At 49.7% G+C, this 25,302-nt stretch overlaps 1 protein-coding gene across 2 annotated transcripts in view; it reads left to right on the forward strand.

Annotated features, from left to right (window-relative positions):
• The window catches only part of ARAP1 (ArfGAP with RhoGAP domain, ankyrin repeat and PH domain 1), a 178,010-nt gene that overhangs the window by 23,069 nt on the left and 129,639 nt on the right, over positions 1–25,302 (forward strand). The window contains exon 1 of one of the 2 annotated variants that reach the window (XM_077831726.1): positions 878–2,654. The exons of the other annotated variant lie outside the window; for it this stretch is intronic. The gene's annotated coding sequence lies outside the window, so the exon portion shown is untranslated. Of the gene's footprint in view, positions 1–877; positions 2,655–25,302 lie in introns of those variants that run through there. 2 annotated transcript variants of the gene reach the window in all.

Here is a 25,302-nt window from a genome sequence, read left to right on the forward strand (position 1 = left end):
TATAAGCAATCGTTAATGAGGCTGTTTCACAACGCCTTGTGACCTGGGAAATCTGGTCTTTCCCTGTGAAATCTGGTCTTTTGTGTGCTTTTACCCTATACTGTTCAGATTTCACGGGGGAGACCAGCGGTTCTCAAACTGGGGGTCCTGGTCCAAAAGGGAGTTGCAGCGGGGGGGCGTCACAAGGTTATTTTAGAGAGGTTGGGGTATTGCCACCCTCACTTCTGGGCTGCCTTCGGAGCTGGGTGGCCGGAGAGCGGTGGCTGCTGATCGGGGCCCAGCTCTGCAGGCGGCAGCGCAGAAGGAAGGGTGGCAGTACCGCACCCCCTCTACAATAGCCTTGTGACCCTCCACAACTCCCTTTTTGGGTCAGGACCCCCACAGTTCCAACTCCATGAAATTTCAGATTTAAACAGGCGAAATCATGAAATTTACGATTTTTTAAATCTGATCAAATCGTGAAATTGATCAGAATGGAAGGTGAATTTGGTAGGGCCCTACACATTAACCGCTTCATAACCTTATCAAGCTCCGTTTTCCAGCTAGTTGGGTTGTTGGCTCCCCTGCTGCTATGCAGAGGCGGTTCCAGAACCTTGGTCCTTCGATGGGCAGAGACCAGCCGGGCAGCTCCCCGCGGTGTCGGCTCTTCCTTGGTAAAGGGAGGACTTCTCTCAGCAGGGTTGTCTCTTCGCTATGGTTGGGTGTTGTCTCACAGACTGGAAGTTGGTCCCCCTGCTACGTAACTGGGCCAACCGGGTCTTATAAACTTGCACACGGAGCCTGTGCCGTCTGTTTTATTACAAGGTTTGCAGGCTAGGGGGCCTTTTGAATCATCAGCTGCTCCTGGATTCTCAGGTGTAGAGGTGATCTTTCTTCCTCTGCCGTTTTTGCCCAGCGTGGAGGTGGTACCCTCTCCCTCGGAAGTCAACCTTCAGCAGCTCTCCATGCCTTTGGTGGCCCGTAGGTTGATTGTTGGCCTATTGGGCTGTACTTGGGGCTACGTGTGAAGACAACTTAGGGGTATCAGTACAATAGTGATGTTCTCTGAACTGGGCATGGGGGGCATTGGCCTTCGGAGAGGGGAGTGTTGAGGACTCCATGACCTCAGCAGAACTTTTAAACAGCTGAACAAGGCTCTGCAAAATAATGGGGCCATGTTCATCCGGGTTCATTTCTGAATTGGCTTCTGTTTTTCTGGGTGCAGTTCAAGGAGTGGATTTTCATCTGTTATGCCCCAGGGCTTGGCCTGCCCTTAGAGTCATCCTCTGTGCCCCATCCTGGCAGATGAGATGGCAGGCCTCTGTAAGGGCATATCTACCTGTGCTAACCTGAATCCAGTGCATGTAATGATAACAGTGAATGATGGCTTGGAGCAAGCTAACGAGCGGCGCATGTACCCAGGGTCCGTGCTCGGCTTCCACTATCTTTGCTTAGCCTGTGCTGTGTTGCCTTTCCTGCTATAGTTATCTCCGCTAACTAGATTCCATCTATCTGGGAAAGGCTCAGCTGCACCGCTTCTGCTGTGTAGACCTACTCTGATAGCCCCCAGATCTGCACCTCAAGTGTTCAGTCTGTCTGTATATTGGTGTGATGCTCTGTACCTCGGGGGAACACCCTGCACCCTCGTGTTCCTCCTTATAAAATGATTGTGTGGTATCCAGTGCAAAGTTTGTCATGTGGGGTGTCTTCAGAAGGCTCATGATACATGGAGCATTGCTTTTATAGTACTGTTGTAGGTTGAAATTTCATGTATATTGTTATGAGGCTGAAAATGTGTCCTCATGGCTTAAAACAAGTCCAGGCAAAAACTCTCCAGGAGCAGAGGCCAAGGCAAAATTCTCCAAGAGCAGAGGGGCAGTTCACACCTCATCAGGGCGAGTATGGGACAAACCCATCCCAGCCTCACAGGAACAAAGGACACTGGCCTAGGCAGCAACAAAGGATCTGTTGGACTCTCGAGTGAGTCACCCCCCTTCCCTTGGTCAGTTTGGGACTACGATGAGGTAATGCTCACCTGACTTTGAAAGGAGGGGGGAAGGCAAGAGGGAAGAAAGGACATGATAAAAGGGAGAGACGTTCGCCATGCTCTCTCTCTCCCACCTCCACCTACAGACACCACCACCAAGCCACTGAAGCGCTGATCAAAGGGGAGAGCCTGGCTGAAGAGCAACCAGCCAGCCTGTGGTGAGACGCATCTAAGTTTGCAAGGGCACTGAAAGTGTTAAGATCAGCTTAGAATGCGTTTTGCTTTTATTTCATTTGACCAAATCTGACTTGTTGTGCTTTGACTTATAATCACTTAAAATTCATCTTCATAGTTAATAAATCTGTTTGTTTCTTCTACCTGAAGCAGTGCGCTTGGTTTGAAGCATGTCAGAGACTCCCCTTGGGATAACAAGCCTGGTGCATATCAATTTCTTTGTTAAATTGACAAACTCATGCAAGCTTGCCGCATCCAGCGGGCATAATTGGACACTGCAAGACGGAGGTTCCTAGGGTTGTGTCTGGGACTGCAGATATTGGCTAGTGTCATTTGGTTGCACAATCCAAGCAGCGGCTGGCCAAAAGTGCTTACTCACGTAGCTGGGAGCAGCTTACATGCCAGAGGCTGTGCGTGACCAGCCCAGGAGTGGAGGTTCTCACAGCAGAGCAGGGTAAGTCTGGTTCCCAGAGTCAAGGATTGGAGTGACCTAGCAGATCACACCGGTCCAGATAACACCAGGGGAACATCACAAGTGGTTTCCCCTTCCCCTGTCAGTCTGAGAAGGCTGGAGTTTATTGACTTTCCGAGCATATAGCAACGTCTACTGTATCTAGATGCTCATGGGCTCAGGCATTTCGCGAGCAGAGCAGGTTTGCTCCGTGTGCTGGGGGAGTTCTGCTGTAGATAAACTGCTATCCTGTTCTGTTGTGTGTATCTTGAATTGATGTGAATGCCTCCAGAGATTATTGATGGGTGCATATTTTATAAGTCAAAGTAATGATGAGTGGCTTCAGAGTGACCTCTACCCTCTAGGTCCCTCTTAATTGTTGTACTCCTGACATTTCACAAGTGTGGCTTCTGTCTGAAGGAAATCCAGAGTTGCCTGAAAGATCTGGGTTTAATTTTATGAGGCAGTGCGGGCTAGTAATTAGAGGATGGAGTTGGGGCCCTGGAACTCCTGAGTTCTGACTCCGACTTACACAGCAATGCCACCTGTGGCTTTGGGCCAGGCACGTTGCTCTCTCTCTGCCTCAGTTTCCCTATCTGTAAAATGGGGATAATACTACGGTGCCTCCTCAGGTGGGAGAGTTAAATTCAGAGGTCAGAGTCATCCCTGGTGTAACTCAGTTGACATCAGTGGAGTTACACCAGGGACTGAATTGGCCTCCTGCGTGTCAATCGCTTTGCACACATTACGCAAGAGAAGCAGCAGCGTTACTGGTATTTCAGCAGATGCTGCAAGTGCGTGGCAGGGTCCTCAGAGGGTTAACAGCAGCATGAGTCAGTGAAATGTGACGGTGACTGGCAGGCTTTGTGATCTGCCTATTTATAGCAACAGGAAACTCCTCTCTCTGGAAGGCCGGTACTGCAAAGTGCACCAGGGTCACAGTGCTGGGAACAGTGAACCTCAGGCTGATGTGAAGCAATAACCCAGCTCCAGCTGGGCTGGGGGACGTGGCTGTCACAAGGGATAAATCACCCACTGTTGGGAAGGGCCTGGATGGTGCCGCAGTTCCCTTGGCCATGGGGAAGGGTGTTTTTTCCCCAATAACCTTGGCGCTTATTGCCCACAAAAACCATTTAATGTCGCTGTTGGGCCAGCGAGTTAATGAGCACTTAGGTGCTGGTGGCGGGACCCAGAGCTCTGGAGATGGAAGGCCTCTGCTTACCTGTGGCGCAAACTTCCCCATGCCGGCTGCTGAGTGAACTGCTGGGCTCTGTGTTGCGTGGTGGGGCACAAGACCTGCCAGACACCCTCAAGGAAATCGATGAGCTCTGAGGGACCGTCGGGGATATCAATGACAGATTTATCCCCTCACCCTTCCGCCTTCCCCCCAGCAAAATGTAGCTACTGTATCTTGGCTGTTTGGATACTTTCTGAAAGTCAGCTCTGGAGGGGGGTGGAGAGATGGCTTGCTCCCTGCCCCAGATGGAATCGGCTAAGGCAGGGGCAGTCAGTTATTTTTTGTCAAGGTCCAGATTTCTTGGTTAAGATAGAGTCAAAGTCCGGACTCCAGAGGAACACTTTTCAAGCCACAAGTGACCGCGTTCAACAAACACATACAATGCTGTGTAATGTACCCAAGGCCTATTGCTTATATTTTTAGTGCATTAAATGAAAAATAAAACCAAACCACTGCACAACCTAAAAATAACCTCCAAGAAAGATGTAATTTATCTGAGACTTTGAGAAAGTACTTGGATAAAATGTGAAACAGATGCAAATATTGGCATTAAAAACATGTTCAGACAACTGTTTCAAGTCTTGAATGAGTTTTGTCACACACGATTATTGTAATGTAGGCATATCTGCATATAGATAGATAAACATATTCAAAACTTTTCAGCCTTTTGTGGTTTATTTAACATAAGTATCAGAGTTTGACAGAAAAATAACACTTAGTACACATGAACTCTTTATCTGTTATGATTCAAGTCTTTCCAATAACCAATACACACCCACCTACACATGTATTAAGCAAAAGAATCATGCATAATTACTGTGAAATACCTGTTAAATTACTGAAAATGTAATTTTATACAGCACTACAAATTATGACTACTTCAACTACCTGAAGCGGGGTTCCAAAGAGGATGGAGCTCGGCTGTTCTCAGGGATGGCAGATGACCGAACAAGGAGCACTGGTCTCAAGTTGCAGTGCGGGAGGTGTAGGTTGGATATTAGGAAAAACTATTTCACTAGGAGGGTGGTGAAGCACTGGAATGGGTTCCCTAGGGAGGTGGTGGAATCTCCATCCTTAGAGGTTTTTAAGGACCGGCTTGATGAAGCCCTGGCTGGGATGATTGAGTTGGGGATTGGTCCTGGTTTGAGCAGGGGGTTGGACTAGATGACCTCCTGAGGTCTCGTCCAACCCTAATCTTCTATGATTCTATAAATTTAAAATAAAATATGCGTGAGTAAAGTATAACTATAGTGCTCCCTAACAGTGGGGAAAGTGACATGACCTCTACTGGACAAGGACCTTGAAAGCTGGAGTGAGTTCAGTCAAGGCAAGACGGAAGCAATTGCAGAGATAATTATCAGCCAGAACAGAGTGATTATGTGATTTACTGGTTTCAGAGTAATAGCCGTGTTAGTCTGTATTCGCAAAAAGAAAACGAGGACTTGTGGCACCTTAGAGACTAACCAATTTATTTGAGCATAAGCTTTCGTGAGCTACAGCTCACTTCATTGGATGCATACTGTGGAAAATACAGAAGATGTTCTTATACATACAAACCATGAAAAAATGGGTGTTTACCACTACAAAAGGTTTTCTCTCCCCCCCACCCCACTCTCCTGCTGGTAACAGCTTATCTAAAGTGATCACTCTCCTTACAATATGTATGATAATCACGCTATCAGAGGCTCGTTCACCTGCACATCTACCAATGTGATATATGCCACCATGTGCCAGCAATGCCCCTCTGCCATGTACATTGGTCAAACTGGACAGTCTCTACGTAAAAGAATAAATGGACACAAATCAGATGTCAAGAATTATAACATTCATAAACCAGTCGGAGAACACTTCAATCTCTCTGGTTACAGACATGAAAGTTGCGATATTACAATAGAAAAACTTCAAAACCAGACTCCAGCGAGAGACTGTTGAATTGGAATTCATTTGCAAATTGGATACAATTAACTTAGGCTTGAATAGAGACTGGGAGTGGCTAAGTCATTATGCAAGGTAACCTATTTCCCCTTGTCGTCCCCCCCCACTCCCCTTCCTCAGATGTTCTTGTTAAACCCTGGATTTGTGCTGGAAATGGCCCACCTTGATTATCATACACATTGTAAGGAGAGTGATCACTTTAGATAAGCTATTACCAGCAGGAGAGTGGGTTTGCAGGGGGGAGAGAAAACCTTTTGTAGTGGTAAACACCCATTTTTTCATGGTTCGTAAAAATAAGAACATCTTCTGTATTTTCCACGGTATGCATCCGATGAAGTGGGCTGTAGCTCACGAAAGCTTATGCTCAAATAAATTGGTTAGTCTCTAAGGTGCCACAAGTCCTCCTTTTCTTTTTATGTAATTTACTGTTGTTCATGGTCGAGAAGGCTGACTCACACATGTATGTCGAGCCGAACATAGTCAAAATGTTAAATGCCATCTTCCTCAAGTGTGGATACATGGAGTCCAGCCCAAGGGTTGTCCAGAAAGTTTCAGATGTAGTTTCAATGTGCAAACATCTAGAAGATAATAAGGGAATAAGTAACAGTCAGCATGGATTGGTCAAGAACAAATCGTGTCAAACCAACTATATAATTGAAAATGATCTGGGCAAACTGGAGAAATGGTCTGAAGTAAATAGGATGAAATTCAATAAGGACAAATGCAAAGTACTCCACATAGGAAGGAACAATCATTTGCGCACATAGAACATGGGAAATGACTGCCTAGGAAGGAGCACTGCGGAAAGGAACCTGGGGGTCATACTGGACCACAAGCTAAATATGAGTCAACAGGGTAACTGTTGCAAAAAAAAGCAATTGTCATTCTGGGATGTATTAGCAGGAGTGTTGTAAGCAAGACACGAGAAGTAATTCTTCCGCTCTACTCTGCGCTGATTAGGCCTCAACTGGAGTATTGTGTCCAGTTCTGGGCACCACGTTTCAGGAAGGATGTGGATAAATTGGAGAAAAGTCCAGAGAAGAGCAACAAAAATGATTAAAGGTCTAGAAAACATGACTTATGAGAGAAGATTGAAAAAACTGGGTTTTTTTAGTCTGGAAAAGAGAAGACTGAGAGGGAACATGATAACAGTTTTCAAGTACATAGAAGGTGTTACAAGGAGAAGGGAGAAAAATTGTTCTACTTAACCTCTGAGGCTAGGGCAAGAAGCAATGGGCTTAAATTGCAGCAAGGGCGGTTTAGGTTGGACATTAGAAAAAACTTCCTAACTGTCAGGGTGGTTAAGCACTGGAATAAATTACCTAGGGTGGTTGTGGAATCTCCATCACTGGGGATTTTTAAGAGTGGGATAGGCAAACACCTGTCAGGGATGGTCTAGATAATACTTATTCCTGCCTTGAGTGCAGGGGACTGCACTGGACGACCTCTCGAGGACCCTTCCAGTCCTACACTCCTACGATTCAATGTGCTGCATCTTCAGCACTTCGTCCGCTTGTAAATCGTAAGCTCCAGCTGTAGTTTTGCTTATTCAACATCTGGAAAGGATACTTTGGCTTGTGTAAGCGGGGGATAGTCCCGCTCTTGTGGGGGAACTTTCCTGGCTTCTGCACTAGCCCGGTGAAGTGGGCTAGCGAAAGGATCTGAGTCCTCGCTCCCACTTCCTTTACCCAGAGGCCTCCTTGCCCTTGAGGACTCCCCTTCCACTCTCCTGTCTGCCAGAGTCCTCGTCACCCCAACAAGGCTGGGCCCAGAATTCCTGGGGGGCTCGACCCCCAACCCTGCTGTGGTCACCTAGGACAGGGGCTAGAGTGTCCCCACTCTGGGGTACTTTCTCTGCACTGGGCACTTCTCTGACCCACTGACCATTACATACAATTTAAAGCAAATGCAAGTTATTTAATCAACAATTAATTTTAAAAAGAATAAGGAATAATGGGAAAGGTTAAAGGAAACACATCACCCCGCTCTGTGGCAGGGAACATCACAAACAATGTCTCTGGAACGTCAGGGCGGTTCACAGTCTGTTCTTTGTAAGTCCCAGGCCTCCTGCTCAGGCCCTGGCTGCGCTGCAGGGATGCCGTGGGTTGGACACTTGCTCTGGTGGTGGCCACACGCTCTCAGGCTCTCAGTGGTAGGACCCTTCTTCCTGGTGTCGCCCCCACCCTGTCGGGGTTACGATCCAAGCCTGGCCTGCAGAGCCCCTTGGCTGAGGCATCTCCCTGTGCTGGGCCCACTGCCCAGGGTCCCCCTCGGTCTCCCCAGCTGCTCACCGCACCCAGCTCCGGACAGCTCCAGTCCCAGCTGCACCACTCGGTCTCTGCATTGCTGCTGCTCTGCCTCCAGCTCCCTGGGCTGCTTCTCTGGCCCCTCTGCCTCTGGTTGCTGCAGCTCTGCTCCCAGGGCAAGTCTGCTCTCTCTGGATCTAGCCCAGCTCTGCTCCCCAGCTCAGCTCAGGCCCCTGCTTTCTCCTTAGCTCGGCCCCACTCTGTCTGACCCAGGCAATTCCAGCTCACACGGAGGACAGGACCTCCCTGGCCTCCTGACTCTCTGATTAGCCTGCCCGCCCTGTCATTCAGGCTGACCTGGAGCATTGGCCTCTCCCCATTGTTCCTGGGGGCTGTCAGTCTCAGGGTCCTGATTTCCCATAGACCCTTCCCCTTTTAGTACTGGGAACTAGCCAACCAAAACACCCCCACTGACTGTTAGTAAGGGGGCAACAGTCCTCTTACATTCCCCCTTGCTAAAATTCTGCCACAGCCACAATATTCACACCAGTACATCCGGGCCCCATAGTAACAACATATACCCACATCGTATCATATCAAAAACCCATTAACAATTATCAAAAAAAATTTAACATATTTAACATTTTACATCTACTTCTTTATACTATACATAACAATAGTCATTAAAACACTACATAGAACCAATAACCTAATCATCTCTAAGTCTAAGAGGAAGTACACCCTTATTAGCCCTCTGGGACCTTCTTAAAACTGGTGGTTCGTTACTCATATTTTCTATTTCCCTGTTCTTGGGTAAAACTGGGTGAGTTTGAGGGATCTGGCCATTCCCGCTAGGGTTTGGGTTTACCCCATTGGTTTTAGTCTCCTCTGGAAATGCTGCTCTATGCCTCCTACGAGCCCTGGTAAGACTAAAAGTCCAATGCTTTAGCTGGTCCCTATGTACTACTCTCTCAGGACCTCCTTGTTCAGGCTGGATAGCATACACTGGCAGTTCCGGATTGTTGTGGGTGACCACAGTGTAGGGATTTTGCTCTCATCTGTCCTGTATTTTATTACGTCTCTGGCGTCTGTGGCTACGAACTGGTACACTGTCACCAGGTCTGATGAGAGCCTCACTGGACTTGCGATCATAAGTCCTTTTCCTACTTTGGACTGTGTCTTTAGTTGTATTGAGAGCAACTTCGCTGGCTCTCTTTGGCCTGTCCTGGACACCTCTGACCCAGTCATCGAAATTGGTCACCTCATCCTTTGAAAAGGCTTCTTGATGCTTCTCTGGCAGCACCCTTAAGTTAGCCACCTGTGCAGGAATCAGCCCTTGGCATGCCGCTTGAACTGGAACTGGCAGTCTCCCACCACATCTTTCCTGAGGAACGGTAACTTGTTCTCCCCTCTCCCCAAATGTTACCTTCACCTGAGGGATCAGCTCCTCAGGCTGTAACTCCATAGCCTTCACACTTGAGTTTAGAAGACTCACTGGTACTCTTCCTTTGACGGCACTAGTAAGTACATTGGTTGACTGAAGTTCATTAGGTAGGTTTACCCCAGATGTAGGCTCTACAAGAGCTAGACATCTATTGGTATTTTCTGATACACAGCAGTGTTCGTCAAGGATCTTCCCTCTCCGAGGAGGAATAACAGTCTTCTGTTTTCTGCCCACTTTAACATTTCCAATCTGCCCCGCAGGGTCCAATGAATGGTTTTGTCTCTGTGTTCGAGCCAGTACTCGACTCAGCACAGCATTCTTCGTAGCGTGCCCATGACGGTTCATGCTCCTGGTTCCTTCTTCTGGCAACGGTAGCTCCTTCAGCTCACTAATGATGTTCATCCCTAGAATCCCTGGGACTCCTTTTCCCATATGGCTCCCTTCAGAGTCTTTGTCTTTCAGGTTGAAGATGCATTTCCCTGGCAGCGTCTGGCCCATGTAGTCTATGTCTGCTTCGAGGCATCTCACCACTGGGATTGCCAGTCCGTTAACTGCTGTTAGATGTACAAACTGTGTGCTGTGCATGGTCAGCTCCTTGTCTTTCAAATATTTTTGAAAATGCGACTCAGTAACGGTGGTGACTTCTAAGCCAGTATCTAACAAACATCTGGTCTTCACCCCTGCTATACATACTTCAGCAGTTAGACAGTTTCCAAATGCTCGCTTACAGAAGTCGCTAGATATGCTGGTATTGCCCACATTCCTTTCAACACTGTATGCAGAGTGATTTTCCACCAAGGAGAGGCCTAGGAACCCTTCTGCCACTGCTTGGCCTTCTACTGTAGATGGACCACTCGCTCCTGGTGCCCCATTGGTTTTCAGTGCCTGGGACTCTGTTCTCCTTCTCAGTGGACATTCCCGGCTAGCATGCCCTGGCCTTTCACAAGTGTAACAGATGTACCTTCCCAGCTCACCCTTTAGTGGGGCTCTTCGGGATCCTGGTGCCCTTGGATACTTTGACATACTAATGGGATTTTTTTCTTTCATTAACTCAGTCATCACTTTTATCATCTCCTCCTGTTGGACCACCAGTTTTTGGAAAGCCTCACTTAAACTTTCCAGTGTTAACTGTGTTTGGGGCAGGGCCTTTTCTCCAGCAGCTGTATTCACTAGGCCCCCACTTTGTGTACGGGGGTTAGGCTTGGCTGTCTCTGTCACAGGAACTTCCTCTTCTTCTGACCACATAATGGCAGTCTGCATGAGTTCATGGAACTTCTTACTGGGCTCTTCCTTAAACCTCCTTTTCATTTCGCGGCAGAGGGAATCATCCTGGAGCCCCAGCACTAACTGCTCTTTCAGAATCGTATCTGGGTCTGGAACTCGTTGAGGGTCTCGCCGCTCCACTTTGCTCATTCTCTCCCGGAGGTCATATTCATATGCCTGGATAGTTTCACCGGCCTCCTACTTTTGCTCAAAGAACTCCTTTAGTCGGGTCCCAATAGGTACCTTATCTCCATACACTTCCAGGAGGAGTTCAAACACCTTTTCCACATCTTTTTTGTCTGCCACTGCCATGAACTTTACTGTGGCCTTAGCCTGGCCCTTGAGGTGCTCCTCTATGAAGTCCACATGATCTTCTTCAGGTACTCTTAGCACACGCAGAGCCGCCTTCTGGACTTGACCCACTCCTCTACCATAATGTCTCCTGGTCTAGTCGGGAAGTCACCAAACTCCGTGACCTTCCGCTCCCGTGGGACATAAATAGTAGGGGGTTTCTTAGCTTCTGCTGCCGGTTGGTCTATTACCGCCTTAGCCAGTGATAAGGCTTCTCTCCGTTCTGTTCTAGCTTGTTGTAATGCCTCAGCTTGGTCTGACAATCTGCGCTGAAGTTCAGCAAACTGGGCCCGGAGTTCCTCAATTCCAGCCATGGCAGGGTTCTGGACCAGGCCTGGAAAGTGCTAGTAGAACTCAACCAGTAAACCAGTGGGGTGGACCCTGTGGACAGGATCCTGTTCGTGACGCCAATTATGTAAGCGGGGCAATAGTCCCGCTCTTGTGGGGAAACTTTCCTGGCTTCTGCACTACCCCGGTGAAGTGGGCTAGCGAAAGGATCTGAATCCTCGCTCCCACTTCCTTTACCCAGTGGCCTCCCTGCCCTTGAGGACTCCCCTTCCACTCTCCTGTCTGCCAGAGTCCTCGTAACCCCAACAAGGCTGGACCCAGGATTCCTGGGGGGCTCGACCCCCAACCCTGCTGTGGTCACCTAGGACAGAGGCTAGGGTGTCCCCACTCCGGGGTACTCTCTCTGCACTGGGCACTTCTCTGACCCACTGACCATTACACACAAGTTAAAGCAAATGCAAGTTATTTAATCAACAATTAATTTTAAAAAGAATAAGGAAAAATGGGAAAGGTTAAAGGAAACACATCACCCTGCTCTGTGGCAGGGAACATCACAAACAGTGTCTCTGGAATGTCAGGGCTGTTCACAGTCTGTTCCTCGTAAGTCCCAGGCCTTCTTCTCCGGCCCTGGCTGCGCTGCAGGGATGCTGTGGGTTGGACACTTCCTCTGGTGGTGGCCACACGCTCTCAGGCTCTCAGTGGTAGGACCCTTCTTCCCAGTGTCGCCCCCGCCCTGTCGGGGTTACGATCCACGCCTGGCCTGCAGAGCCCCTTGGCTGAGGCCTCTCCCTGTGCTGGGCCCGCTGCCCAGGGTCCCCCTCGGTCTCCCCAGCTGCTCACAGCACCCAGCTCCGGACTGCTCCAGCCCCAGCTGCATCACTCGGTCTCTGAACAGCTGCTGCTCTGCCTCCAGCTCCCTGGGCTGCTTCTCTGGCCCCTCTGCCTCTGGTTGCTGCAGCTCTGCTCCCAGGGCAAGTCTGCTCTCTCTGGATCTGGCCCAGCTCTGCTCCCCAGCTCAGCTCAGGCCCCTGCTTTCTCCTTAGCTCGGCCCCACTCTGTCTGACCCAGGCAATTCCAGCTCACACGGAGGACGGGACCTCCCTGGCCTCCTGACTCCCTGATTAGCCTGCCCGCCCTGTCATACAGGCTGACCTGGAGCATTGGCCTCTCCCCATTGTTCCTGGGGACTGTCAGTCTCAGGGTCCTGGTTTCCCACTGACCCTTCCCCTTTTAATACTGGGAGCTAGCAACTAAAACACACCCACTGACTGTTAGTAAGGGGGCAATAGTCCCCTTACACTTGATTGCACCAAATGCCATTTGCTTGTACCGCGAATGGATTCCTTACAAACAGGAAGGTGTCTTTAACACTTTCAACTTCTTGGAGCCTCTGCTGGAAGTTTTCAAGAAGAGATGATTCCATCTGATTCACATCTGCAGTGTCCAGACAGCTTAGCAGTATTGGGAAATGCAGCATCTCCCCAGTTCCCCAATCACTTTTGAGGAGTCTCAGTTTGTTTTCAAATGAAGTGACACTGCTGTGGAGATCCACTACATTGCGATTTTTGCCCCTGTAGCTTTAAGTTGAAATTGTTTAAGTGGCCTGTTAAATCAACAAGGAAGGCCAGGATGCTCATGCTTGTGGGATCCCTCAAAAATGCATGGAGCTCCTCTGCCTTTTCCCCTGGAATATTATGTGGATATTCTTCCACATGAACTCTAATTTCCCACAGCCGCCTTAGTACGTGCCCTGCGCTCAGCCAGCGGCTGCCGGCAGGGCTGAAGGGATGCAGGGAGGAAGAGGAGAAGAGGGAGAGGCACAAGAGGCCTCGCCTTGTCCCAAGCGTAGAGGGAAGGGAAGAGGAGGGCTGCCACAAGCCACTGAACTCTTTCCTCTCTCCTGTCAAAAGGCTCCTGCTGAGGGCAGGGGGAGAGACAGGGCCGTCCCTCGGGGGGCGAGGGGCCCGGGACAAATCAGCTTCCCCGCTGGTCTCCTAATCGTACATCGGTCGGGACGCGGGACAAAAGGGCTAAATATCGGGACAGTCCCGATTTTATCGAAGCGTGGGGCCCCCCTAAAGTGCGGGGCCAGGGGCGGTCGCCCTGATTCGCCCTACCCAAGGGATGGCTCTGGGCAGAGAGCGCCCCCTGCTTCCTGCAGCCGCCCTGATTGTCAGCAAGGGAAAAAACAGCCAATCAGACAGGGTTTCTCCAAGACAGACAGGAAATATGCAGCCTCAGCCGTTGGGGTGGGATTGTGGACATTTTAATTGCAGGGTCTGTGACCTGGGGGTGCCATTTTAGATTTTGATTGGGGTGGTGGGTAGCATTCCAGGGGGTACTTGGCTGTCAGCCCCAGGCAGCCGGGCTCCTGCTGTCACGGATTACATGCAGGTGCACAGGATTGGAGCTCGATAAATGTTTGGGAACGCCCCTGAGTCTCCTGCCGCACAGCGTGGCTCAGGCCTGGTGTCCCAGCGGGCCTCAGGCAGGGCTGAAGCCCCGAGTCCCAGAGCTGCCTCCAACAAGGGGCCAAAGCCCCGAGTCCCGGTGGGGCTGAAGCCCCAAGTCCCTGCATGCCTCAGGCACGGCTGCATCCCCGAGTCCCAGCGGGGCTGAGGCTTGGAGTCCCAGAGCACCTCCAGTGGGGCTTCAGCCCTGCGGGAAGTGTGCCTGGACTCTGGGCTTCAGCCCCACGAGGAATTGGAGCTTCAGCCCTACAGGAAGCACCTCAGGACTGAAGTACCCACCTGCAGGGCTGAAGCCCGGAGCCTCCATGAGCCCTGTGGTCTGCTGAAAAGGCTCTTGTGGTCTGGATTTGGACCACGGGCTGCCTATTGATAAACCCGGAGTAAGGGTCTGAAGCATGCAGACTCAGACCCTTTGAAATAAAATCCTGGAGCATCTGTGGCCATGAAAGATCTACTTTCACAAGCAGATGGGGTGCTAGCCAGCACACAGGGGGTTAAGTTCCAGTTCTGTACATCTAACTGCGTTATTGCAATTATTATTATCTATTTGTATTACTGTAACGCCTAGGAGCCCCTGCCCTGTCTAAGACCCCATGGCACCAGGTGCTGCACAAACCCAGAATAAAAAGACAGTCCTAAAGAGCTTACAATTAAGGTGTAAGACTGGGGACCACAGATGGATACAGAGAGATGGAGAACACAAGGGAACAATAGCCAATATTGGTCACCACGGTTGGCTGTGGTCTCTTGACCAGCATCAAGTTTTCTGTCGACGTCCCGGCAAAGGAGAGTTGTAAGGAGAGATCTGAAGGAACGTAATGAGTCAGTTGCGTGGCTCTTTATGGGGAGTCCCTGCCAAGCATGAGGGGACAGCAAGAGTGAGAGCGGCAAGGTGTGTATTTGAAAACGTAACCCGTGGGCAGTGGAGGCTGACATCAGGAGTGGACCTTTCCATGCTGAATGAGAGAAGCAGGGTGGGAATAGGCTGTAAAAGGGCCTTGACAGCGAAGACCAGCGACTTATGTTTGATACGCTAGAGACACGGAAGCCTGTGGAGGGATACAAAGTGATAGCTTAGGAAAAGGAACTTTGCAGCAGCCTTCTGACTGGATAGAAGCAGGGCAAGAGTGCATTTGTCAAGGCCAGAGAGAAGGACGCTGAAGTGATTAAGACGCAGGATGATGAGAGCCGGGATGAGCGCTTTAGCTGCATGGATGGAAAGGAAAGGCCGTATCTTAGAAAGAAGATTTAGACTTAGGCAGGAAGTGAGGACCTAGGTGCAAGTCGCAGATGACGCCCAGGTTACAGATTTGAGTGAGAAGGATGGGATGGTGTAGTCCGCAGTTCTAGAGAAAGAAAGTAGCAGGGAGGGATTGGGGAGGAGGGGAAAGAGTCAGCGCTCTGTTTTGGACAGGTTGAGTGTGATCTGGTGGCTAGCCATCCATGAGGAGACATTAGAGAAATGGGTCAAGATTGTCGTTTGGACAGAAGCAGATGGCTCTGGAGTTGAAAGGTAGATCTGAGTCGTCGGCACGGAGACAGTGATTGAATTTGGTTTTGTGGATAAGTGACCCCTGCAGGTTCAGTGGCCGGATTCATCTTGCTCACCACTTGAATTGAACAGTTGTGTAGAGGTATTGTTAAGCAGCTGCCGTATTCTGCCCCAGAGGTGGCTGTATTTCAGTGGTGGGCGATGTGATCCCTGCTTGTTGTTTACATGGCAGTTTGTTTGTAAAGCCGGGGGTATCATTTGGAACGGAATGGGAGCTGTTGGTGATGTATTTGCATGTCGTGTCTATCTCAAGCTGTAGGGACTGTGTTTAGGTAAAGTAAGTCATGTGTTTAATATTTTAAAAAACCCATCCACAAACCAATAGGTGACTAATAAACTGTGAGCCTGTCCTCCGCCGGGTCCCGCTGCTCATATGTAGCATGCCTTCTCCCCTCCCTTCATTGGCGAGCTCTCCGGGACAGGGTCTGTGTCTCCTTCAGGGATATGCCTAGGACATGCTGAGTGCTAATTCAATCTGAAAATGATAGTCACAGTTACTGCAGGTGGACATGGCTGTGTCACAGATCCTTGCAAGTCCCCCTCGTGGCTATTCACTAGGCCTGCTGTCAGGGGAATCCAAGCCTGTTTCCCTGGATCCGCCAGATATTGTGAGCCCCTGGCCTGAACAGAGTCCAGCCACTGCCTCAACTGTGGAGGCCCCAGGCGCACTCATGTGGTGCAGACCTTCCATCTGGCACTCTCTTTTCAGAGCTAGAGTCCCCAGTCTAGCTGTCTAGCCCCTGGGCGCAGTGGTGACCTCTCAGGCTCCCCCTGTATGTGAACACACCCCTCTCCCAGAACTCCATCCCAAAGGTGTGAAGCTTCTGGTTGCAGCTTAACTCTCGCTGTTAGGTGGTGGATGGTCTCGAGAAAAATGACCCTGCCCCGAGAAAAACAGCTTCTTCCCTTTTAAAGACCTTTCAGCCCCGTGTCAGGTGACACCCGTGCCATCTTCCCGACATGCGCACAAACTTCTGCCAGGTGACTTTGTTGCCAGGACACTGTTCGGGGCTTATTCCTTCACCCACTTACTTCCCTGGTCCTTCTCGCATGAACAGAGAGCAACAATACCCCAAGTCCAAAGATGCAAACAATTCAATGTTTATTGGGCTGAACTTCCAGCAAGCATGATTCCAATTTCCTTCCTTTGTGTCCCCCTTCCCAGCTCTGACACCACAGAGCCTTACACCTGTGTCCCTGTTCCCATTCCTGCCCTTAGTCAAACATGATTCCAATTTCCCCACCCCCATTCCCTGTTCCCATTCCCCCCACCCACACACACCCACCCACCCACTTCCTGATTGACTGCAGACTATATAGTAAAACTTGAGTTCTGCTTAGCTATACCTTCACCAATAATTTTCCTGAAATTTAACTAACCAATCCTAACATATTGTAACATGATTATGTAACCAATTATATCCCACCACCTTAATTAGTTTACACCCAGCAAAATTAATTATACCGCAGACAGGAACAATCACAGAACCAGACAGAGATTGTACAGACAAACAATAGCAAAGTGGGAACTATAATGACAAAACAAAACAGAAGTGAGGATTTCACATCCCAGCTATTGATAAGTGAGTTCTTGCCAGACAGGATGCTATCAAACTAAGTTTCCTTTTACATCTTCTAGGCACTTCCCTTTCTCTGGAGGCGATAGGCATTATCAGGACAGGATTGTATTCCTAACAGCCCAATAGCACCTTCTTTCAATGTGACTAGTTTGGGATGTGAGGAGGTGACCGGTCGCTTCCCAGCTTATGGCTGCCTCTGTTGCTTAGCCAGAGATCTCAGCCTTAGAACAGGGCCTCAGACTGTCACAGTAAGAGAAGGCCCTTACACCAGCAGACCGTGATTTTGATTCTTTCTTTTATACCTCTAACTGGCCAAGTGATAAGAATACACCTAAATTCTTAGAGTATCAGCCTTTACAGACAGGTCTGAATATCTATATCCTAACAGGTGCCCTCTCCCCAGTTCCCCTGGGCAGAAACTGGTCTATTGGCTTGAGCGATGACATTTCAATGGAAGAGCGTGTAACTTCAAGGGCCAGTCTTTGGAATCTCAACCCCGCATGGAGGCAAACAAGCCGCAGAGAGCGAGCGCGAAAGGCTGCGCGTTCAGATTGAGGCTTGCAGCCTGGCCTGTCTGCCCCGAGTGTATGAATTCTGTGTAAGGTTATGAATTGTACAGACACATTCCCAAATCTCTGCAGGCGGCAGGAGTGTCGATCCACGTAATGGCTTTGCTCTCTGAAATTTGCTTCCCCACCTGCCCCTGAGGCAGTAGGTGGTGATTTTAATATATTTTGCTTGTCAGACATTGGACAAAGTGGTGCTGTCCGTGGACCCTGGCTGCGGGGATGGGTCCATTCGCTGTAACAGATCCAGGTAAGGGAAATAAGGACCTTCTGGGTTACGTACTTGCTTAGCTGATGGCTCAGCCTTGCTATCTGCTCTTTTATCCCGAGGGCCAGAAGGCCCCAACCCTGGAATTACCCCTCTAAGGCAGTGGTTCTCAACCAGGGGTACTCGTACCCCGGGTGTACGCAGGGGTCTTCCAGGGGGCACATCAACTCATCTAGAGATTCGCCTAGTTTTACAACAGGCTACACTAGCACTAGCAAACGTAAAATTTCCTACAGACAATGACTTGTTTATGCTGCTCTGTGGACTGTACACTGAGATGGAAGTACAATATTTACATTCCAGTTGATTTATTTAATAATTATATGAACGTAAGCAATTGTTCAGGAATAGTGGGATGTGGCACTTTTGTATTTCTATGTCTGATTTTGTAAGCAAGTCGTTTTTAAGTGAAGTGAAACTTGGGGGGGCGGGGCGGGGTAGGCGAGACAAATCAGACTCCTGAAAGGGGTACAGTTGTCTGGAAAGGCTGAGAGCCGCTGCTATAAGGGACTGGAAACTGTGAGGCTCCCCCGTGCATTGTTCCATCCAGGGTTCACGGGATTAGAGATTCTGCCTCCAAAATCAGTGGGTCACCTTTGACCCATAGAGGCAGGGCTCTGTTGGTGCCTCCCCCTCCCTTGCCCTGTGTGCTGGGGCTTTGTGGGTAGGTATCTGCAAATTTCAGCCTATGCAGAGGAGAGACAGATGCACGCACACACTGATGCAGAGCGTCTGAGAACTTTCACTTCGCTGTGAACCGCAGCGGGGATCTGAGCCAAGCTTCAAGCCGGTACGGGAGAGGAACCGGGCAGGAAACCCGCAGAGGAGTGTGGGAGGGGGGTTGCCCTCTTCTGGGTAGGGAGCTCAGCCGCTGCCCAAGTTGGTGGAGGAACACACTTGCAAAGGAGAGGGGACACGGAGTCTGAACTTGTCTGGGGCAGATGGAGGTGAATGCCTGCGCTGGGAGGTTTGTATTCACCCGTACTCGGCACTGCTCCTGTTGGAAGCTCCAGCTGCTGTCTGTTCCTTAGCTTTTCACTCTCAGAAACGCAGCCCTTTCCCCCAGAAACGGCCTGCTGCAGTCTCCCAGCATGCACCACCGGTGCCAGCTAGCTCCTCTCCGCTGGTTTCTGACCTCTGTTGTAAACCAGCCCCTGCTGATCCACCAGGGGCTTGGGAAAAGAGCCAGCAGAGATACCCACTTGCCAGAGCTCAAAGGCAGCAGTGTGAGGCAGGAGAGGAATGTAGGGGGTGAAGGTTATGTGCCTGGGGGCACTCTTAGCTGCAAGGTCTGCAGCAGCAGAATAATAATACCTGGCGCTTTTCATCCATCGAGCTCACTTTACCCAGCAGGACGGTATCGTTACCCCCATGGTACAGATGGGGAAACTGAGGCACAGAGCAGGGCTGTGACTTGCCCAAGGTTGCCCAGCTGGTCAGTGGCCAAGGGGGGCATAGAGCTCAGGTCACTGGAGTGCCAGGGTCAGGTGTCCTTTGGAGGAGGAGAGGATCAGTAGCTGGGAGCAGATTGAACTTTGGGCTAGGGAGGAGGAGACTTGTCCTCAGGGACACGAAGTGTCATGTACAGGACCTGTCCGTAACTGACAGCCCTGGTGTGGCATGTCCGCTCATCACATGCGGGGTTCCCACCACTGGAGAAAGAGAGGAAGAACTTGTATTGCTGTCAAGCTCGCCTACGCTGAAGAGATGATGCCCATCCCCCAGCCGTGTGATGAACTGTAAGCCCTTTTTTCTCTAAGCCAGGGGAGGCCTCATTCCTAGAGCTCCTGGGATCTGTTGGCGAAAGAAGCCAGGAAAAGCTGCCCTCGGCTTGCAGCAATCCTCCCGGTGGCAGAGTAGCCGGCCCACAAAGGTGTTCTCCGGCTGACACAGCTCGACTCACGAGGCTTCTGCTTTGCATAGGGAGGCTAAAGCACAAAAAGGGGAAAAGAGAAACATTTCGCTCCCTGAGATCACAGCAGGCTTTGTCACACCACCGTGACCGCCGCTGAGATCGGATGTCATTGCATCTTGTCCCTGTGGCGCAAGATGCTGCCACCCTCCAGTTGAGGAAGTCTCCCACCATCGAGAGTCCTTATGGGAAAATCAGCCTGTGGTGGGCACCATGGCTGCAGGAGGGGCAGGGCCGTCTGTGACTCACTGCAGAGAAAAGGACACAAAACACGACAGTGGCGCTAGGATGAGCCCTTTGGTCTGGTGCTGAGAGTGTCTGATGTCTCAAGGGCAGGGGAAGCAGCAGTACCTAGTGAGAAAGTGTATCATGGCTTGAGTGACTCGGAGGGAATTTTTAAACATGATTCAGATCTGTGGCTTTTTCTCAAAAGCTGGTTCCTATAAGCAGCATGAAGAGTTGAAAACTGCCATTGAACTGTAAAGATTTACCAACAGGGTAAATCTTTGGTGTTCAAGAGAAAAAAAGTAATTCCTCGGAGCCTTGGCATTGTTACACCGGATTACATTAATGACCTGCCTGGTCCAGTATCTGAGAGTGGCCAGTTCCCTCCCAACACCTGTTGGTGAGCAGTTGCCTTACACCTCAGAGCATGAGGTTTTATAACCCTTATAAAATGTTATCCAAGCAGGCAAAACTCTGGTGGTTGTTCATGTTAATGTCTAATCCTTGTTTTGAATCCTGCTAACTTCTTGGCTTCAGAATACCTTGTTGCAATGAGTTCCACAGGCTAATTATACATTGTGTTTAAAAGAGTATTTCCTTTGATCCGTTTTAACTTTACCTTTTAATTTCGCTGGATGTAGCTTTGCTCTTGTGTTGTGAAGAAAGGTGAGCAGGTGCACTTAACAGGCAGCCTGCAGCCCTTGTCATTTCTGTGTACGTCTTTCATGTCCCCTTTTATCCATCTCCTCTCTAAACACGTACTCTGAGAAGAGGGGGATAACTGTAGTTATTTCAGACACCACCATATGGTAACAGTTGGGATATGTTAAATCACTGTATATACATTGTCATCCAAACATGGGCTCATGCTGGACTGGAAGCCTTGGTACTATCAGTGTGTGGAAACTTTGAATTGTCTCTGTTTGTGGAGTTAGTATATATTATCCTATCTGGTTAAAGGGACACGTGGGCTGTTTTCCCTAGAGGAGGCACTATCTAAACACTACCCCTGTCAACTCTGACTGTCCTGGGGCTAGAATGTTGTATTGAAACTGTCTGGTACTCTGTCATTGGTGTAGTGAGTTATTTTGGTCAGTAATAAATCTGTACATTTATACAGACCCTGTATCGGAGGATCTCGGAGCATTTTATAAACACTAATATTCACAGCACTCCTGTGAGGCAAGTCTGTTTGACTATGCCTGCTTTACAGATGGGGAAACTGAGGCACATCAGAGCCAGGAGTAGAATTCAGGAGTCCTGATTCCCTGTTCTGCGGGCTGAGCACTACATCATTCTTCCTTTATCTTGCAAATACCACATCCCCTTTTCCTTGGTACATTTGCCACTGCTGGGCCTTTGTCTGCTTTGTCCAGACAAAGGAGAGCACATCAGCCATAGGGAGAGACAAAACTACCGATAACTGAGACGAGAGGCTTGGAGCCAGAGGAGGAATAGTCTGACTGGAATGAGAGACCTTTAGAAGGACACAGCAGAGCTGTCTGAGACAGCTTCCTGAGGAAGATTTGGTGCAGTGCTCAACTCAGAGGAAGGGTCTGGAAGGAGCCAAGGAGGAGGCAGGTGGAGTGAGACATGATGGGGGCTGCTCTCCCGCTGCCCATGGCCTCTGCGAGGTTCTGAGCAGCACCCCCAGAGAGTGGGCGTGGTCAGTTATTACTGTTCAAGGTATTTCTGGCGCTAAAAGTAAATTTTATATTGAAAAAAATAAGGAGTCAGGCCCTGAAAATCATGAAATTTGACTTAAAAAACCCTGGGATTTGTAGAGAAAGAAAGAATGAAATGTGGGCTCTTTTCTCAGACTTCGCGGGTCGCGTGTTCAGGCTTCACTCTGCGACCATGAGGCCTGGAAACTTCCTTTTAAGAAAAAGGAAAAGAAACCTGAGCTTTCCCTGGAATGATGTGACTCCTGGAGCTGGGGCTGTCAGAAAAACGCTCGACTTCGTGAGCCTGGAGGTAGAACTGCAGGAGCTGGCATCGCTGTGTGGAGGTGCGAATGCAGGGAGAAGTGCTTACACCCAGTGCCCTGCTACCTGCATTAACAGATACACCCCCTGGACACAGCAAATAAGCTCTGGAATACGTCAGGGCCTTGGGCCAGATTCTTAGCTGGTGTAAATTAGCATAGGTCCACTAGTTTCACTGGAGCGGGGATGATCTACAGTAGCTGAAGATCTGGCACTTTCTGGATAAAGCTCATGAGGGGAGTGTGTCAGTGGTATGTCCCCTACATCAGTGCCTTGGTGTAAAAACAGAATGATGCCAGGCAGGACAAGATGTTCCCGTATCGTTTCTGTTCTCTCCTGGAGCCCCTCAGGCGTAGGTGTGAGAGAGGCGTGCGCATGCTCCAGGCCATATGTACTTTTTAGCCATCAAGTGCGTCTGTTAGCGATGATGATTTCTGTTGTACCATGTAGACTGAGGTCGCCAAACACGACTCCCACCTCTGTGGGAGGATAACAACTTTCCATTGCTGCCGGTGACCTAGATGCAATAGGTTCTGTAGCTCATTCCCAACAGCCAATGTGCCACAGATCTTTTACAGTGAAGGTGATTAACCACTGGAATAAAATACCCAGGGGCAGGGTGGATTCCCCATCTCTGGAGATCTTCTGATTAAGACTGGTTGCCTTTGTGAAAGACAGGCTTTAATTAAACACAGGTTTGCTTTGGTCAAACACAAGTTATTGGACTCAATACAGAGGTAACAAGGTGAAATTCTCCAGCCTGTGTCAGACTAGAGCAGGGTTTCGCAGCCTATGGTTTGGGACCCAAAACTGGGTCACCAAAATGTTTTAAAGGGTGAAGTGGCGGCTCCTGCCCAAGGGACCGGCTGGGCTCACCTCCCTGCTCCAGGCACTGTGACCTCTGGGGTCCCAGCACCACTCACTTTTGGCCCAGCTGTCATGATGACGGGAGTCCAGATAGACCAAATGTGAGTGGGTGGCCCAGGAGCCAGGTCATATCTCCACTCACAAAGATTTGGTCCAGTCGGGGGGCAGGGCCAAACCGGAGCCGTGCTGCAACCTCAGAGGTTGTAATGCTTGGAGCGGAGAGCCAAGCCCAGCCAGCCCCTCAGCACAGAAGCTGCAGGAGCCACCACCGTGGGGTGAGTGCTGGGCAGGACCCAACCCCTGCAAGGCGCAGGATCCGACCGAAACCGCCCCAGGGCTGCGCCGTATCCAGGGCTGGCGAGCGGGGCAGCGGCCCAGGGTGAAAAACCGCGGGCCACCCAGCCTGTCTGGGTTCAGGGGGGAAGCAACCAACAAATCTGGGGAGGGGGTCATGACTCCGCATGTCCCTCTCCACGCGTCGCCTCTGGTAGGGGGCGTAAATATGCTTGTGTGCCCTAGGCGCTAAAGTGCCTAGTTCCGGCTCCACCCCCAGACTGTTTACTGGGTCGCGACAGACCGTAAACGTTTACAAAGGGGTCCTGAGCCCACAAAGGTTGAGAACCGCTGGTCTAGATGATCTAATGGGCCCTTTGGTCCTGAAACACTCTGAATCTGTCAATCTCCCCAGTAGTCTTTGAAAAGTAGCTGATAGTCAAGCTCTGAGGGTGGTAGGGCCTTGGACTGGGACTTGTAAAACCAGTGTGAGTGAAACTGTGGCCCCTTGAAGTGAATAGGGAGTTTTGCTGTTGACTTCAATGGAGTTAAGATTTCATCTCCTCCATAAATAGCCCCTGGAGTTTATCCCTTGATAAACTTGCTAAGCCAATCCCTCCTTGCTCCCTCTGGTGGTAGAACACCCTCCTGCTGCTTGCTAAGTCCAGCAGCAACCTTCGGGGCAAACTGGGTGCAAGATCCCGGCGGCTCGTTTCGGGCTGCAAGGTAGTGAAAGCACCAGCCATTGGGTAACTTCACTGTCTCCTTTTTCTGGGCTGCAGGAATCTCTGTGACTCTTGAATGGGTTGTTTGCTGGCCTCTCTAGAAGCTGGATAGTGATAGGTATCGATCTGGTGCATAGCAGGAGAATAATCTATCAACTGCTAATCAGTATAAATAACATCACAGGACTCAATGGATCTTTTTCCTCACTGACTGAGGCCTCCTCCTCTTTTCAAAGTTACACACAGGAGGTAGCTTTGAGCCCTCATTGGGATTAAACTGGATCCTTTGCTGAATGAACCTCAGCCAAATCCAACAGCAGATTCATCTTGTTTCCTCCTTTGGCTTGTCAAGTTGGAAAAAAAATGGTGTGATCTATTTGAAAAGCCTTTGCAAATCAAAATCTGTTGGCTGGTTTAGTGCATGTGTTTACATATAGCTCTAATAGCTGGCCACACGAAGGATAAGAACCGGCTACTTCTCACAGCTGATGGAGTCACTCTGTTAGCTCGATTATTAGGGGCTTTGGTGTCCAAACTCCTAGGTTCAAACCCCGCTGATGGATCTATTTGTCTGTATACATGTGATTTGTTGCACAAGCAGACGATAGCCTTAGGACAGGGGCTCTGAGTTTGAGATGCCAGTGGAGCTGTCCCTTGGTGCTATGTTTATACGCTTGCCTTGCAAGTTAGTTATTAAGCCGGGCTTGGGACTTATTTTTTCCACTGGAAAAGTAATCCGCACCCTGCATTCATTGTGCTTGGTCTTCTCACAGCAATGCTCACCCCTGCATGGCAATCCATTCCTTTCCCACAAGCAGATGAAGATGATTCCCTTTCCCTGACCCTAAAAAGAAAAGGAGGACTTGTGGCACCTTAGAGACTAACCAATTTATTTGAGCATAGGCTTTCGTGAGCTACAGCTTACTTCATCGGATGCATTCAGTGGAAAATACAGTGAGGAGATGTATATACACACAGAACATGAAAAAATGTGTGTTATCATACACACTGTAAGGAGAGTGATCACTTAAGATGAGCTATTACCAGCAGGAGAGTGGGGGCGGGGGGGAGAAAACCTTTTGTAGTGATAATCAAGGTGGGCCATTTCCAGCAGTTAACAAGAACGTCTGAGGAAGGGGGGCGGGGGGATAAACGTGGGGAAATAGTTTTACTTTGTGTAATGACTCCTCCCTAACCCTGCTGCTGTGATCTCCAGATGGCCTACATGCCGGTGGGTCAAATCTGCTGCATACCTCCCCTTCTGCTAGATGTATACCAGGTGTGTGATGATTGTCCATAGCGAACTGCACTGATTTGCCACTTCTGTCTTCCAGACCTTTCTAGTCTAGCTGCATTAATTACAAGGCGAAATGGTTCCTGGTTGTTTAGTGCCATTGTGTGACGAAGGGTGGATTCCCCTGAGGCCAGCAGTTCTGGCAAAGCTTTCCTGGCCTAATAAGAAA

Source organism: Eretmochelys imbricata, chromosome 1, assembly GCF_965152235.1.
Source record: "Eretmochelys imbricata isolate rEreImb1 chromosome 1, rEreImb1.hap1, whole genome shotgun sequence".
NCBI classification, from domain to species: domain Eukaryota; kingdom Metazoa; phylum Chordata; order Testudines; family Cheloniidae; genus Eretmochelys; species Eretmochelys imbricata.